A 14,097-nucleotide genomic window follows, 5' to 3' on the forward strand; every position below is an offset into this window, starting at 1 on the left:
CACCCGCTAAGGTCTCAATCCTACCCTGGCAACTTCGGTGCGCGCAAATTACCGCCGCGGATATGGGCGACGTAACACAGGCTGGATTACGACATCTGCGGAGAAAAGGAAATCAATCGGTATCTTTGCTTCCAGTGAAACCTGAGCTAATTTTCAGGCCTTTGTCTCCAGCATGACTGAGAGGAATTGTCGCCGGCAATGAGTTAATCTAGTACTGCGCTGTTCCCGTCTCTCTCGGGCCAATCTGAGTGCATTAATGTTTAATGTCCCTTAAGATTTCCCCGTAGTTAACGGTTAATTGAATTGTCAAATTGGCCTCTGCTTCCGGAATATTAAAATAGCCCATGCAGGGGACATCAAGAGGTGACCGGAGTTTCTTGCGGGAAGCATCGGAAAAGCCAATGGACAAATAAAAAGCCAAAAACATCGCAGGAAGAGATATATTTATGAGTACGCAAGAAAACAGAGAATAAGTTCTCTTTTTATCTGCACTTTTCCATTCTGTAGAGCGTACGGAGAAAATTCAAAAAGCTCCAGCGTGCGAGCGGCGAGGCAGCGCAGGTCTTTCAATGCAACGGAAACTTATCTTTGCACGCAGAGTTGGCTCATTCCTGCGAGTTTCACGTACTCTGTTCCAGGACCCAAAGCACCCTAATCCAGCCTCTAATACCTGCAGGGACCCTATCGCTCCCCTGCACACGGTGTAGCCATTTGTCCCCGACCATCTCGACCACATTAACTCTAGGCTACCCAGGATTACCACTGATCATGGAGCCAGCTGAGTAAAAATCCTCTTCTAGTCCTGGGGGAACCTGCAAAGGTCAGGGGTCGCAGAAAGACATTACTGCGGTCCTGGGAGGTAGAAAGAAAGGGGTAATGTGATAGGGATTAGTGCGGGATGACAAGCTCCGCATGTGACATCACACATGGGGTGATAATGGGCGGTGAGTGTCCATCCCAAAGTTGCACTGCCAAACTGGGCGTCTCGAGCTCCCTGCAGTAAGAGCTCCGAGCTGGAGTCTGGAAACGATGCATTCTCCTACATTCGTCTCCCTTCCAAACCTGTGTGACGGTCATCTTCGCACGAGCACAGTAAACTGCCATTCCTTTAGCACAGCTCTTATTGCAAGGACAGTAGCCAGGAACACGGTTAAAGCCGAGAATGCAGTGGGGCCCCTGCTTTTGGCCCTTTAAGAAAAGCACATCACCTGAACTCCTTCAGAAAAATAACACCCGGCACTCTAAAAGGATAAGTGCTAAACTGCAAGCTCTGGGAATTGCTTTGGATCAAAGAGCCCTGTAAGCCACCATACAGCAAAATAATGTAATGCAAACAGTAGCAGCTGAAGCGGTGCCATATCAAAGCACAAAAATAAAAATGGCAGCAGGAGACTGAATTAAATATGTCACCGCTTGCAGCTATTAGCACTAAACAACATCGCGTTCCTCCATTGATTTGCCTCTGGTGAAACATCTCCATGATGGGGCCCGCATCAAAATTTGTGGTGCTGGAGACCCAGTGCGTTCTGTCACTGGAAGCCGCTGCTCTTGCACTCGCAATTCTGTGTGCTTCGCCTGGGCCTTTTTCGAGAAGCGGATCCTCTCTTTTATATACATGTAGCGGCCAGTCGACACGAACATGCAGGTCTGGCGGGAGTGACAGCTGGAGTCTTCCGGATGTGACAGGCCTCTGGGTGTGCGTGGACAGATAGAAAGTGTCCGCCAGAGCGCAGAGCACGAGAGATCGATCTCTGTCACTGGGAAAAAGTTTGAGGCCAAAAAAACTAAACAAACAACAACAACAGAAAAAAAAAAAAAACACGTGCGTCTGGAATTTTGGAGGGAAAATACATACGGCCGTGTCCTCTGTGTGCTGGATTAAACGAGGCGATAAATCATGTGTCCGATTCATGCCAGACCTTAAGAAAGCCCCACGGCAAACTGAAAGCAACAAATAAACAGTTAGTGAAAAGGCAGGTATTGTGTGTGCCCTGGACGGGGCGGCTCGCGCCAGAGGCCAACCGCGTCCCCAGCTCTGATGTCTCGGTGGCGGATCCCCTGAGGCCTTTTCCTTCACAGACTGTTCCTTTATGATCGTTCCTGCACAACCAACGCTGGCTGCCGGCTGGTCGCAGAGGAACAACCTCTTTATTCCTTTAAAGACAAAGTTCTTACAGGGATTCACAGGATAAGTGTACATACAGTATAATAAAAATTACACTCATCGGTATTGACGTCGCTCATAATGTTTCACATTTTTAAAATCTGTTCACGGTAAGAGATTTTTTTAAAATTAATGTGAAACTGGTTAAGTACCTTTCTCAAACAGTGCCACAGCGATTCCTGGGACGTGAACCGAGAAGCGTTTGGTTACAAGTCAAGTTCCGCGGTTGCCGCATCACAGCCCTGTCCTCGCCAATCAGAGCCAACAGCTTTACAAGCATTGCACCAATTTCTGTTGATGCACAACAACCAAAGGACCCTGGGAAAAGGAAAAAACCTGTAATGACTCATTGGGTTTAATTAGGCTTCATTTGAATGAACTGACAGAATAAACAGGAAAATGATTCATTCTAACTGTGGCTGCAGAGGTAAGCGGTTTAACCATAGTGCTGCAGGAACACTGCACTGTACCGCTATTTTTTCTGACCTGTTTGTACCTGATGTGCTTTTCCAGGACTCTTTCACCATTATTAATTGCAGACACAAATCCTCAAAGTTCTGGGAAATCAAGTGCTGTTCCATTGATGGTGCTTGACAGCGACTGAACCATCTAGGGTACGTTACACACAAACAGCCACAGTACTTAAGGGAAGTCGGGGAAAAGAGACCATCTTCACGCTGACAAAAACTCACACAGAGGGTAACTTGAGCCCCAAACAATATATCCTGTGTTAGAAAGAGGAGAGACAAAGGGGAGATGAGGTAGGCATAACAAGACCAAAAAAGTTAAGGATGCAAATGAATTGGGCTAAACACTTTTTGAAAAGCTTTTTGGCGTATTGAACACTTTCAAGACAATATAATAAAAGCAATGTGCACTACCATGGTCTCTCTCTCGCCTCCAGCTAATCTGAAAACAAAGCAGGACCACAGCCAAAGTTGCCATAAAATTCATCTTTTTGATTGCATTTTTTTGTACTATCATTAAACCTAACAGTACATTTCTAATCTTTAGTTAAACACCAAACTTGCTGGTTAAATAAAAATGAAAAGTTCCTTAATTTTAATCCAAATTCATTTATTCCTTAAGACCTCACTTCTCCAATCAGTCACCATGTAAATAGCCTCTTAAGTATTACTTACGACCAAGAGGTGAGTTTAAAGCGCTCTTTGAGCCAGCGCTGACAGCACTTGTGATCTCCACAGGAGGCATTTATTTATTTTACATTTATTTACTGACCTGAGTTTTCTCCAGATGGACTTAGAATGTTAAGCTAATTAGAACTATTTTCCTATTTATGTGGTTAGGTAAATTTTACTGTATTAATTCAGAGTAAGTAAGGGCAGCAACTCTAACCACTACGCCCCCTGCTGCCCCAAAGAGAGATACAGGAGATGTGTCAGTGCAACAGGTGGAATTAATAGAGCTCAGTGAATGACGGAGGTGGACATACAGGGGTTGAATTAATGAGAGAGGAGGAACTAGTGAGACTGTGTCAGTGTAAAAGCTGAGGCTACACAACTTCTGCTACACTCATCTGTTCAAATTTCCGAAGTATAACAATCATCAGATAAATAGAATTTTCCCAAGGAAGGGACTTATTAGAATTTCAACCGAATGAAAATTTTTCCAGTGGAAAATTACAGATGCTTTCAGTCATTGTCAAAAATAATGATCCCTGAAGAAATCTTTCACAGGAAGGTATGTTTCTTACTGTAATTAACGCAACAAAGGTGTTCGTATTAGCCAAGGACAACCGATATTTGTTGATGTTTACCTCTCCTTGTGCATGTCTGTGCTAACATTGTAAATGCTCTTTAAAAGAAATCTGACCCCACACTCTCAAGTTATATCGCAATTAACTAAAACGAATATTATCGTAACGCTGAATATTCCGGGTCTCAGAAAATGGTCCACAATCTGTCGTAACAAATGGACATGTAAGAAGTATGGTTTGACACATGGCGTGTAACATTAAAAGATGAGCTGAAGGACACATGTCAGTCATAAATATGCGTTTGTTGTTGGATCGCGTCATTTTAGTGACAGCCATTAGGGTGGGGACAGAAAGCACTATCTCCCGCAGACAGACTGGGAGCAGCTTTGAGATAGAGACGCTCACAAGAGCCAAAGTCAGGTGAAAGAGATTAGAAATATACCCCTGCCGGCTTCAGAGGTTCTTTCAAATTCGGGAAAATCCTTCGCTACGACTTTCAAGTGGTGCAGGAGAGCCCGACTTCCCAGGATCAGGGTGCGCGGTGGCCTTTGAACGGACCGCTTCTTGTCCCATCATCCCCTGCATAAGAAAAGCTCTGTCTGACCCAGGCCACATCACATCTGTCACCACGGTATTGGCAAAAAAAAAAAAAAACACAAACATACCTCAGTGAAGGATGAAATGAGTGCAGACAGAGCAGACAGCCGCACGCGTCCTAACTACGGTGTCACCCTCCATTTATGTCTGCGCCTGTTTAGATTCGTGGTTTGGAATTCAGCGAAGGCGTCGCTGCAGAGACAGATCTGGAGATCACAGGAAAAACGACACTGGCAGTTCCTGTGCCGCCCCAGCCGCTAATCTCATGTGGCTCAATGGGAGATGAATGAAGAGAAGAAACCAGCAGGAAAAGAATGGGAGAGGTGCAAAAACTTCAAAACTGAGACACACACACACACAATAAGCACACGTTGTTTGTGCTGAGAGAGAGGTCCTTGGCGATTTAAATCGATCGCGGCACCGAAAGCCCAGAATAAGGCCAGAAGCTACAGGTAATTCACCTCCGGTGAACCATACTTCAGGTCACTTAAAAGAGGGACCTTCAGAAGTGTGCTGAGATGCCCGCGCGAGCACATCGTCGGCACTTTCTTTGGCCACGTGCCGATCGCGACAGATCCGACCGCACGCGCAAGTTTTAATCTGCACGACCTCAGCATTGATGTAGCGGTACAGCCGCAGATGAGGATGAAGTCAAAGTCGTTTCTTCTGTCTGTCAGACAACAGAGTGCTGCTCAAAAAGAGTCATAACACCCATGCAATCCTCAAAACTCATTTATTTCATGTCACACTTCAGTATCCTCACTCTGACACACGCACTTGTGGGAATTACATATATTCTACAGTATGCAGCCAATATTTAATCATCTTCCACTTCACCTTCAGGGGAATTATCAAGGAAGCTATAATGACAAGTCATTTTATTACAGAATCGGTCTGTATGTCTTCTTAGAACAGCGCAGTACACATTTACCATGTAATAATTAAATAATGACACAGCATCCGTTAAAAGACTTTTACAAGCAATAGATTTTCCTGTTTAATGACCAGCAATCAAGCGGCGAGTCATTTAAACAGCAGAATGTTAATGTGAAAAAACCACACAAAAACACTTTTTTAAAAAAGTGTCATAAGTAAACATTTTTAAAAGATTATCAGATCTGAGGCTTGTTTTAATTTATTCTAATTAATTCTTTTTATAGTGCACACTTAAGACAATAATTCAAACAACTTTTGATGTATTTTTTCCATTAAATATTAAATACCGTGAAAGCCCAGAGTCCAGTATGGCCAGTTAATAGTTCGTTTTCTCTTTATTGCTGCGCTAAAAGTAATCTGGGACGTACAGTTTCAATGAATTCCCTCTCCGTCATGATTGTCATCAGAGAACCTAAATCGATCCCAAGCACAAAGTGAAAGATGTTAAGATTACTTGTGAAGAAAAGGAATAAAAATAAGAGCACTTTGCGGGTAATTTCTGCGAAAATACCAGGCATTTATAATATTTTTCCCCCACCATCAGGCTGACAGTTAAAGTAGCTGACGACATTGCTGTTAAATTATCTATGCCCATAAGTGAAAATCATTTGCGGGCCCTGAAGAGAGCCTATGAAGACCATTTTTATTTGTGGAAAATCTATTATAACATTTCTGCATGCAGAGGATGCTACCACTGCAGCATTTAAACATGCTTAGAAGCTCTGCAGCCACAGAGAACACTAGGAGTGAAAGAAAACACAACACTTGAAGTGTCAGGACATATAAAACTGAGGAATAATTTCATGTCTACGACAGACATTTGAAGAGCTCCTGTCCACCGCAGCCATGGGACCTCACAACTACCCTTTATTTTATATTCCTCAAGAGAATTAACAGCAGCGTACAATAAGAACTTCAAATTGTATATTACAAGAAGACGACTCTTTTTAATAACAATGTACACACACACACCTTCTGAACCGCTTGTCCCATACGGGGTCGCGGGGAACCGGAGCCTAACCCGGTAACACAGGGCGTAAGGCCGGAGGGGGAGGGGACACACCCAGGATGGGACGCCAGTCCGCCGCAAGGCACCCCAAGAGGGACTCAAACCCCAGACCCACTGGAGAGGAGGACCTGGTCCAACCCACTGTGCCACTGCACCCCCCAATAACAATGTACCAAAATGTTAAAAGTAGGAGTAGCATGGATTGTTCTAATAAGTGAGTTAACCGTTTGGGTTGAAAGGTGCACCGTGCACTTTTTTTTTCTTTTTTAAAGGGTTTTTTAGTTTTTTTTTTTTTCAATTGCACACTCTCTGCATTCTGTGTAAAGGTGACTATTTCATTTACCCACCCCCAGTCATTTCACTGTTCAGCCGTTTCAGTACCCCTCCCCAACTTTTGTGACTAAAGGTGCTCCAGGCACGAAGATACATATGGAAGAGAACCCCAAATTTAAACTACATGAACAGAAAGTGAGCCATTGCTAATGAAATCCCTTTGCAGAGCCCTTGCACAGCAGCACAATCGCATTCGAGTGTGAACATTCAAATGTTCTTTTCCTGGAGCACCGCTTACATCCAAGCATGACACATGAACGGAGCAAGGATCGAAACAGAACAGGCTATGCAGTCCTCATAAATCTCGACTATGCATACGTGTTTAGTTTTGGAGTTAGAGGACGGTACAGTGAAACAAACGGACCGCAGCCTAACTGAGACAACATTGTAGTTACCGGCACAAATCCTTGTTTTGCACTTGGACAGTGCTGTGATTAAAGTATTGAAAGTGACGACAAACGAAAGAAAGCAACACTTTTGAAGTATGAAGACATACAATATTAAGACATGTTTTAGAAATACCTCTCTCTCGCATATCAACCTTCCGAAAAGGCAGTTCATAAGTTAAAAACCTATCAATGAGTAATATAAGCTTTGCTGTGGTGGTAACGTGCAGATCGGGAGCAGCAGCACATGCGGTGCGGAACAAGCAAAAACAGACACACGGAGAGCAAAGCTGGAAGAACTCTCTCGATCTCCCACAGTCCCGTCAGATTGCGAAAAGGTGGCTTTAAACACGGCCGATGCGGCGGGGGACGTTTCCCCGCACGCGCAGCCCGCATCCGAGGAGCCTGACCTTTTCGGCACTGTTCAAATATTAAAGGGGAGATATTCATCGTGTCATCCCGATTTTGGCTTCCTTCTGCTGCTGGAGCGACGCACAAGTAGATGGAAAACGCATTCACAATCTCAAAAATAATGAGAAAAAACTGCTAGCGTCTACAAAGAAAAAATACCCGTTGGAGGATGCATCTCAGGCCCTGGCTTGCTCACAGATCAGCGAATAAAAAAAGCCATTTGTAAGAGTGGCTTTAAGATTTTTAATTTTAAAAATGTAGAATTGTTCGTCAATAGAAATGTCACAGAAGACTGAACTCAACTCAGGACTGCTGTTAAAATGAAGCCCATTAACAAGTACCATTCATCCTACTAACTGTCTGTTTGTAGTTGTCTGCCTGAGGATGAAACGCTATAGCAAACACAGGCATCTGAGTTCAAAACATTTACATTGTCTCTCGTGTGGTTACACCTGTATTAAGTGTGAGAACTAATTATCGAAAAAAGCAAGCCGTTGGAGAAACACTGTTGATCGACATGGTTTTAAAACCACATAGTGAGGCAGACTGGCAAAATCAAGAAAGGGGGAGGAAAAAAAAAATGTTCCACGAATGTTATTTTTACTACACCTGTGAAACACAGGAGATGTGTCACCGCTAGGAAACATTAATGCCTGGAGTTTTATTTTAAGCAGTAAAAATATGATTAATGGGAATAGATCTAGCAGAATATGCTTCTTTGGAGATAGTCCAGGAGAAGTCTCGGGTGGTGATGGGGAGGAATATATATGTTCCTGCAGTGTCCTCACGTACAGTCCGGGCAGACGGCTTCTCACCACACAGAGACATTTTTCTTCTGCATGGCTTTTTAAACCTACTTTTTTCCCTGCGATTATTTAGCCTGGCTTTGAGTCAGGTCTAAGCAAAATGGGACGAGGCCAGCCGCGTAAGCGATGAGCCTCGAATCTCCGCTTTGTTGTTCATTCAATTCCCCACCCCTTTGCAAGTGAAACTTGATTATTTGAACTGTAAAAATGTAATATGTAATAATGTAACATTTTTAAAATTTAGGCACACGCCCCGTTAACCGAGTTCAAGCGCAGCAGTTTCCCGGAGGCTTCTTCAGTCCTGAAAACATACTGGTCAACACACTCCACGCAACTGCACCTGAAGTTCTAGCGAGAAGCATCCTGTGGCCAACCGATAAAATGAAATAAACAAAAGAATTAGAAAGTTCACAAAACTGTGAAGTTCTTCACCATTTGTCAGGGTGAGAGCGTGCCAAGTGCAGCACAAAACAGGTGGATACAGGTCATCGCCGGGCACCGAGCCAGAGCCACAAGAACGCCAGGTGATCAACATGTGACCTTCGCCATCTGAGAAGTGTCTCCGCTGTCCAGAGCAGACGGCGTACTTTTGTTCGGGTGCCAGTCCTTGTCGGACTCTGCTGGAAGGAGATCAGCAGGAAGAGACATGTTGGAAACTCCCCATTGCCCTCCCCACCACCTTCCCCTGGTTCTACAATGTAACCCAGCAAAAATGCAATCCTTCGTCTGAGAGGATTTCTGCCAAACAGACCCCTTGAGAGCAAAGTCCTCGGCAACGCAGCACCCGGTCCCTCCCACGGTTCACGTTGGACAAGAACGCAAGCGGAAACCCTATTTCCAGTCCTAGCGGGGTTGCGTCTGCCACCTGTGGGCAGCAAACCTGTTTTATGAGCAATTATGACATAATTAAAAAACAATGTGAGAGGGCAGAAATCTAATGGTCGATCAATGCACCCATAAAGCTTGCAGTCTAAAAGCATCATTTGAGTCCCCTAGAGGACAAATAGCACGAGATGGGTCTATTTTTAGCTGTTGACAGGATCCTCAAATTAATCCTATCGTCAAAGCCGAGATTTTGGCACCGTGCGAAGCTATTCACTGCTGAGAAACGGGGATGCATTTAGCGCAAGTGGCTAACTGATGTCTCGGATTTGGCGGAAGCAGTGATGTCCGCACGGCCGACAGTCCTGCTCTACGACTAAGAGGAATCTTCAACATCTGTCCCTCCTCCACCCGACTTTCCATGAATTATGCCCTCATGCCACTGCTAATAGAATGGTTCAGAATCCATGGGAGGTCTTCGCCGTACTTGCTCCAATCCCGACAGTGGTGCGATCCGCTGTAGGACCGCACTCGGTCCATATGGCGCAAGTGCCTTCGGACTGAATCGTACAGCAAAAAGAATGAGGTTTGTGTGACTCCAGAGCAGGCGAGAGGAATGTGATCTGTTTGTCTACAATGCGTGAAGGTCTGTGATGAGTTGACTGACTGCACAACAAGATTATGGTAAATAAAGGCTTAATGTGTGCATTGAATTTTATTGTATTGTAAGTGTTTGCAGCACAGATGAAAAACAGCTTTTCATTATAGAGGTGGTTTTACTTTTTGCTGCCAGTTTGCCTTGCTCTAAAGGTGCTCAACAACAGCAAGAAGTTAATTTAATCAAATTGAAATGTAAAGGATGTATACCATCCTATGGGCAAACATTTCCTCTGTAACCAGCAGTGTTCAGTGTGTAAAGTTCTACAGATAAACAGCTCCTTCATCCACTTCCCTGATGTACAAAAACAGAGTTTCCTTTGAAGAGGAAAACTGCTAACGCAGCCCTATTCCGACACTCTCGGTACCTTCTCCATCAAAAAATATTACCGCAGAAACCAAACTCCATTGATGGAAGTACCAGGAGAAGCAGGGAAAGACAAAACACTACATATTAAAGAAATGACACTTATTTAAACAAAATTATAACCTCGTATATAAACCCTTGAGATCACAATTTTGCCGTGGAGTGATTTATAATTTTTCATACACTATCCATTCATAGGAAAGAATATTTCTGCTTAATCTATTCAAGGTACCTTGTTCAGTAATAGAATATTGGTCACAGCACTAGGACATGAAATGACAACTTTTCAGTCACAGTTCTGGTGCCTTGACCACCGTACCCCCGTTGGGAAATACTTCCATTGTGGCATTGGAGGAAAGGAGGGATTCAGGGGCTCCTTTACGCAAAAGTACTCCCTGGGCATCTTACTGGGGGGGCCAAAAGTGGAGGGGTCGAGTTGCTGCAGTCACTCATAAGGGCTTAGTTTTTTTTAGAAAGGGCGAGTGATGGAAAGCACACAGGATGCTGTCCGAACTGCGCTGCTTTACGGCAACTTAAAGAGCCCGCATGCACCACTAACTCATTCCTGCTGACGGCTTTACGGCCTCGCGGAGGACCGCGGCCCTCTTCGGGGGAACGAACACGACGGAGCTTCCACGCACAAAAAAATCCGTTCACAGTTCGTGTCGAGGTCTGGCTACGGGGATTAGACCATGGAGCTGCGGTAATGATTGCGCAAGCATGTGTATCCAAGGTTACACAACGATCGTGGAGAGTGGCTCTTTGTGGCCCAGAGGGAAAGTACCATGATGTTTATTGAGGCACTGGTCCCCATTCAGCAGGTCACATGGAAAGCCCTTGAGCTGTGTACTGCCAGCAGACAGACATTATGTCAGACAAGGGCAGGTGTTCTGCTTGTATAACACAAGTACGAGCCATGGCAAAAAAAAAAAAACACTCCAAGACATCAATACTTTTAATTTAATAGCTTAGAATCTCATTTCTGTTGCCCTCGGGATAAGGCAGAAATGCAGTTTTACCCTTCATAAACTGAAGCTGACATTGGTGCAGGTTGCAGTGTGATTTACCGCAGTCCAAAACACATTGGCTGCTATTAATAAAACTGTTGACCGCTGACATGCTTACACTACTCAAGCCTCTGTTGTGTCACAAAGCCCCTGCTATGGTATTATGTACGAGCAGGGGGCTGTAGGAAGGACTTGTCTGCCGACTTTACTAATTTTCGCTTTGCCCGCGGTCTCTCGGTGGGCTGCGCCGTGATTCTGCCTCGTCACGTTGTCGCGTTCGGACTGAGACCCGTCCCCGAGCCGCCAGGCGGAGATGAAGGGGCCCACGGACCTGTGTAGCGTAAGATCTCGAGAACGACGGCTATGAAAGCCGGGCTATCCGCTACGGAGGGAAACCGACACAGAGATGCTCCCCTGAGAAGACAGAAACAGACAATGGTCTTAAACAAAATCAATCAACAGATCCAAGTCAACAGAGTGAAAAAGCAACTATTCTCTGGTCTAGAGAAACCGGAGGCACCGACAGGTTCCTGCACGGATACATTTTCCCTTCAGATAGATTATTTCTGGTTATGGTTTCAAGGGACACTAATGAATTAATGTAATTACATTTTGCATATATAATTCTACATTATATACATTTGGATAATGGGACTGTGTTTTGAGAAACGTTGCCTGTACTCAATAATATTCCGGTAATTTTTACAGATTCCAGCCAACAGATATTTCAGACTGTTTGCAGTTATTTCTGCTTTGACATTTATTCTTTGATTACCTTCTGCGAACACAAGATTATTCCTCGTATTATTCCACAGAAAGCTGGTTTAATGTGGAACAGTTATTATGAATGGGTGTTATAATGACAGTCTCGGGTTCCTCATCGAGGAATACATTCTCAGTGTGCGCTGCGCAGGGAATTAGATTATGTTATTATTAACGTCATGTTGCATCAGTCTTGGACTACGTGGTAGTAGAGGAATTTCCAAAGAAAGAGATGTGTTTACTCGTGTTGTCTGTATCCCGCCGAACATGTCCCATCCTCTTTGTTTTCAAAGGAAGAAAAAAGTGATCGCTAAGATCCGCGTTTTGCCGAACTGCAGTCAACTTCACGTGGTGGGACTACAGATTCTCAGCCTGTGAAAATAATTGTTGATCCGAGGCAAAATGGCAGCAGCATACCAGGATAAATCACACAAAGCATGAGATACAGATCTTAAAGAACAAATCTGTTCTTCTTAGCCAGTTAGAAATATTTTGAAGCCAATTCCCAGCCTTGGAAGTGGGATTAGTGAGAAAAAGTACAGCTCATTAAAACATCAAGAGGAGACTTGACTCAAAAAAATATACATATCACAAAATATTCAATAAATTATTAATCGTGGAGCGAAATGGTTGGTGTTCTTGGTTAGATCTAAACATTCACTGCATGGGGCTGTGGGTTGGCGGTTGGGGCAATAACAAAGTAAGCTTGACTCAGAAACAAGTTGATGCGTTAATAAAAAAAAGAGCACATCTCCTCTAACCAGAGCGGCTGCTCGCATTGTGCTTCAAGAGCCGGGCTTCCGTGTGAAAGGGTGCACCTCGCAGAGACACACCATGGCGTCTCGGTAGGGAGACATCAGGACCTCTATGACCAAAATGCGCCCGAGCTTCTTCATTAAACCATCCTGCTGTATAAATGGGTAGAGCTGCACTCTAAGCTGAATCTACGTGCAAATTATATGCTGCACAAGCTATAATATACGTCTATTTTGGTCAAAACAGCACCGGCGGCCGACATCTCTCAGAAAAGCCCAGATGTCTATCGGTCACGTGGAACACCCGACAGACTGCAGGCTTTGTGCTCATGAGCTAACATGCGATTGTGCTCGGCCGCAGACAGCGGACCGGTAGCTGGGATATAAAAAGACTGCCTGCGCCGGCGCTGCGATTTGCACCCCGGATCTACGAGCCACGGAGGACTAAAGAAATCCCTCCTCTGATCTGGCCGACGCGGTGGAACCGGCTCTGCTCCGTTGCCTCATTATACAGCCGAACGAAACAAGACACGGGCGGCTGTGCGCTTGAGACGATGCTTTTGTGCATTTCTCAAACCGGTTCACTTGAAACTCCTCCGAGCTTTGGCTGGTCAAACTTAAACAATCAAACGGCTCTTATTTTCAGTCACAGGTCCGCGACCGAGGGGGTTGCAGCGATGCGCGCGGAACGTTGACAGCAGGGGTCCGGGGCGTTAACCGCCTCGCCGCGTGAAGAAGCAGGCTTTCGGAAGGAAGGCCTTGACGTCTCTGCGAACCGGCACCGCTCCTGCGACTCAAGTGCCGGTTGCTGTCATGGGAGGGCAGCAATCAGGGGCACCAAACATGAATTCTTAAGTGTAATCAATAGGGACAACTGAGCCCCGGAATGTTAAGAATCGATGACGATTTACTTCTTCTCTGGAGAGCGACAGACCCCGTCGATCTTAATTTTCCCCCCATTTTTTTTGTGGACGGTTTGGGCGGAAGCGGCCAATCGGCGTCGCCGTACCGTGCCCCCAACGGTCGGGGGTCACCTTTAAAGAGCCGGGCCACGAGAGACCTTTCTGTCTGTTGTCGAGTTGCTCAGCATATTTTTTTGCAAAGGCAGCCTGTCAGGTGCGAATTACCATCTGCGCACTAATTATACCTTCACCTGGCAACAAACTATTGCCTGGCAATGAGCGATGATCCAAGGAACCGACAGATCTCGGCGAAAAGCGAAGCCGCTGAACTGAAATGACACAGTGAGGCTATTTATCTGTCTTGTTCCAGAAAGTGTTTTATTCAACCGGTATTTTACCCGTTTACGTGTCATACTGCTGGAATTAGCTCCAACAAAGCAAATATAACAATGCGATCGCAGCTATT

At 45.0% G+C, this 14,097-nt stretch overlaps 1 protein-coding gene across 1 annotated transcript in view; it reads right to left on the bottom strand.

The window, feature by feature from the left end:
• Positions 1–14,097, bottom strand: part of galntl6 (polypeptide N-acetylgalactosaminyltransferase like 6) — a 113,645-nt gene that overhangs the window by 18,934 nt on the left and 80,614 nt on the right. The gene's annotated exons all lie outside the window — the stretch shown is intronic.

The sequence above is a fragment of the Scleropages formosus genome, chromosome 16 (genome assembly GCF_900964775.1).
Source record: "Scleropages formosus chromosome 16, fSclFor1.1, whole genome shotgun sequence".
Lineage (NCBI taxonomy): Eukaryota > Metazoa > Chordata > Actinopteri > Osteoglossiformes > Osteoglossidae > Scleropages > Scleropages formosus.